The sequence below is a fragment of the Ambystoma mexicanum genome, chromosome 9, assembly GCF_040938575.1.
Source record: "Ambystoma mexicanum isolate Mex_15411 chromosome 9, UKY_AmexF1_1, whole genome shotgun sequence".
In the NCBI taxonomy this organism is placed as follows: Eukaryota; Metazoa; Chordata; class Amphibia; order Caudata; family Ambystomatidae; genus Ambystoma; species Ambystoma mexicanum.
The window spans coordinates 1506224597-1506228906 of record NC_090931.1 but is presented as its reverse complement, the minus strand read 5'-3'; the positions used below and the strand labels follow the sequence as shown (position 1 = coordinate 1506228906).

The 4310-nt window shown below is 44.8% G+C and overlaps 1 pseudogene; it reads right to left on the bottom strand.

Moving 5' to 3' along the window:
• Positions 1 to 280: 280 nt before the first annotated feature.
• LOC138487540 (zinc finger protein 420-like) lies at positions 281 to 1535 on the bottom strand (annotated as a pseudogene).
• Positions 1536 to 4310: the final 2775 nt, after the last annotated feature.

Here is a 4310-nt window from a genome sequence, read left to right as displayed (position 1 = left end):
TGACAGTAAGAGAGGAATGCAGGGTGAGCTGTGCTTTCATTGAAAAATGTAATTTAAATAGCTAATTGTGCTACACAAGTGTCAATTTAATTAGCAACATTTCAGAACTGCATAGAAAATTGCTATGCAACACTGCTTATTTTATGCCTTGTACACTAGTATGGGCGCCCCCCAGTATGGATTTTAATATGACGGTTTAAGTTTGAGCTCTGATTGAACCTTTCCCCAAACTCCGAACACTGGTATGGTCCCTCCCCAGTATGAATTATCTTCTGCTGGTTTACATGTGAGTGAAGCTTTCCCCACACTCTGTACACTGATATGGTTGCTCCCGAGTATGGCAATGTTGATAGAAGCACAGTGCTGAGCTTACAGTGAACCTTTTCTCACACTCTGTGCACTGGTAGGGTTGCACACAGTATGAATCGTCCGATGCTGGTTTAGATGTGAGCGCTGAGTGAATCTTTTCTCACACTCTGTACACTGGTATGGTCGTATCCCAGTATGGCTCTTCTGATGCTGGTACAAATTCGAGCGGTGACTGAACCTTTTCTCACACTCTGTACACTGGTATGGTCTCCCCCCAGTATGTATCCTCTGATGCCGGTTTAGATGTGAGCGCTGAGTGAAGCTTTTGTCACACTCTGTACACTGGTATGGCCGTTCTCCAGTATGGCTCTTCTGATGCTGATACAGATTTGAGCTGTTAGTGTACCTTTTCTCACACTCTGTACACCGGTATGGTCGCACCCCAGTATGACTCTTCTGATGCTTATTTAGATGTGAGCTCTGAGTGAACCTTCTCTCACACTCCGTACACTGGTATGGTCGCATCCCCGTATGGATCCTCTGATGCTGGTACAGAGTCGATCTCAGAGCAAAGCTTTTCTCACACTCTGTACATTGGTATGGTTGGTCCCCTGTATGGCTCTTCTGATGCTGGTGCAGATTTGAGCTTTGACTGAACCTTTTCTCACACTCTGTACACTGGTATGGTTGTTCCCCAGTATGGCTCTTCTGATGCTGGTAAAGATTTGAGCAGCGACTGAAGCTTCTCTCACACTCCGTACACTGATATGGCCGTTCCCCAGTATGGCTCTTCAGATGCTGGTACAGAATTGAGCTGTTACTGAATCTTTTCTCACACTCTGTACACTGGTATGGTTTCTCTCCAGTGTGTGATCTTTGGTGAGTCTTCAAAGTTGATGCGCAGTTGAAGTGCTTACCACATTCCATGCACCCATAGGGCTTTTCCCCAGTATGGATCCTAAGATGCTGCATCAGTGTTGTGCGGTCCTTGAAGCTTTTCTTACACTCTGGGCATTTATAGGGCTTCACCCTGGTCTGCCCCTTCTGATGCTGGTGCGATGTGAGCTGTGATCTGAGCTTTTCTCACACTCCAAACACTCGAGTGGCCTTTCTCCTATGTGAGATCTCTGATGTATTTCCAGGTGTGACGCCAGATTAAAGTGCTCATCACATTCTGTACTCTCTTGGCTGCTCACTCTCTGTTGAAAGAAGCAGAGGTTCCACATATTATTTTATATCTTCAAACAGCCCAAATATCAATAGACTCAGGGCTCAGCCATTCATTCTCACTTTACTCCCCACTCACAAACTCACTGGGTGATCCTGTGTGAAGCCAATTGTGTCTTGCCTCAGACCAATTTTAAGTATTAAAAGCAGGGGCCTGAAACATCAGCAAAGTCCAATCCTCAATACAAATATAAATAAAGTCCTCCAGAGCCCTGACCAATCAGGAGAGAGAAGTGGGCAAAGTATACTTGCTGTGAGAATACTACCCTGATTTACATGTACAATAGTGAACAAAAGTCTAGTCAGCATTGCTCGCCAGCAACATGCATGGCTAGTACATTCATGGGAAGAATGTAGAATTACAGAGGGGAGCTTTCAACTGCAGGGATGTACTCCACCTAAGGGTTCTTAGTGAAATCTGATAGACAGTGAGAGTGAAACTTGAGCTGTCACTGAACCCCAATGTGGACTGTACCCTGCAGTTGATAGCCAATCATATAGCATGTTATGGTGGCTATAGCCCCTATGCATCCGGTGTACAACCCTGCAGTGTCCCCCTGAACTCCATGGTGAAGTGCAATGGTATGATGGAACTACATACAACTTACAAAATAAAGCAAGCCACCTCCATGAACAAAAGGTGTACCGTTTTCTCTCTCAACAGCACCACCTCCCTACTGGTGCGGCTCCCTGGCAGTGCGGGAGCTGTGAGTCAGATAGATCCGAAGATCTATGGCTGATGCTCTGTCAAAGGCAGTGTGGCCTTTGACCTTGCAGAGAAGCCACAGCTCTCACAAGCAGTCAGTGATGTGTGGGGTGCTGGGCTTTCCTGCTTTCCTCAAGTCTTAAGACACCCCTGGAAGGTTGCGTAAATGTTGTATCCCCCTGCCCTGATGATACTGCAGCAGATTATGAATTCCATAATCCTCTGCCGTGAGGCCACAGCTGGTGGATATTGCATTTAGAAAAGGAAATAGTTGTTGATGGTTTTTAATGGAAGCCATACACCACAAAACTATTAGTGATTATGTTGTGGGACGATGGTGTACTGGATGCGTGCTCTCCCCTCTGCCATCACTCATGTCAAACAGTACGCTATCATGCAAACACAAGTACAATTCATAAAACATAAGTAAATATTTAAAAACTGCTGGTTCAGGTGTTAATTTAGATGTCAAATATAGGTCAACAGTGGCGACAGCGATGTAAGGAATAGTGGAATAGTGAGGAGAGTGCAGTGTGTATCGGATGGGAAGTGCCAGCAACCTGTGGAGACAAATGCATTAATTTATACAATGTACGCATCACACTTTGGGTTTTTATCACTGAACGGGCTTGACTGGTTCTGCATCACAGATAAGCTGAGTGGCACAATTGTGCCACTCTAATATCTCTCCTCAAGAGATCTGGTAGTGTGCATAAAGCTCTCTCTAGACAGACCTAATAATAGGACAAGGCAAGCATCTCCCGAATGGAATGGGACATGAATGATTTAAGAAGACTTCACTCTCAGTTTTAAAGCTTTCCTATAACATTCCTAAGTAGGTTGCCTAGTCCTGTATTTTCCTTAGATTATGGTATTTGCACTCTGAAATTTAGATATGGAAAAATTAAAACTGCAAATCTCAGAATGCAAGGAAAACAACCAAGCCTGACCCTCTCACCTCACAGGTGGCAGGGGAAAGACTGAGAGAAAGTGCTTTATTTCAAATCCTCCACATTCTCATGGAAATCCCAAGTGATTCTCGTCTGTTTCTATATCAAAACCTAAATCTTGTGTGATTGTACAACTGAAATAACACAGCACCAGAATTTTGTGTGCATTACTTGCAGTAGAATCGTCTTGTGTTCTGCTGTGATCCTTAACAGTATGAATCGGGTCCAATGCATTTCAATAATGGTTCAAGTTGACCCAGAATGCCAATGCCATGGGACCCTCACTGCAGCTTCCAAAGATGAGAGCGATGTTTCCACTCAAATGTTGGTTTCCTCAGGCGCAGCTGAAAGTACAGTCTTTAAAATAATAGAAAATACACAGATGGAGAATCAATTAAAAAGCTGGTGGAAAATGGGGGACACTGGAAAAGTTTGTGAAGCGGCATTTCACTGACATGTTTACATTTCTGCTGAAAATGATACTAAAGTTAATGGCACAGCTTCTTATTATCTTATTATGCACCAGGATCGTACGTGTTGCCACAATTTATGGTAAAACAAAAAAGAGGTGAAGGCTGGAAGGTTTAGAATTAATTTTAACATCTGGCATGGCTCTGGGCAATGCTCCAGATCATTGTTCTTGGGCTGCCAAGCCGTTACAGAAGGGGAAAGACCATATGCAAATCAGGTCTGGTCCCACCCCCAAAAGGGGCAGGCTAGCCCAAATTGCTTGGTTATAACCCTACTGCACGAGCCTCAAGCATCCCCAAACATGTTTCAGCCTTGCTGGGTGTCCTGAGAGAGGAGTAGCTTGGGTCTCTACAAACCTTCCCACAACACCCCACAATAACAAATATTGCATGACATATTTGTGCTGACCACCAGAACTTTATTCAACTTCCAGTGGCCAGTTCTCATGAGACACATAGGGCCTCATTACACGGACGGCGGTGGACCAAGGTGCTATTAGCACCTTGGTCCATGCCGGTAAAATACCGGCACCGCCTTGGAGGAAAGGGGAATTACTGCCCTATTCCAAGGTTGGTGGGGCGGTAATTCCCCCTTCCCCCATTGCCCTTCCCCATTCCCATTTTTGCCCCATAGGGCATAATGGGAAT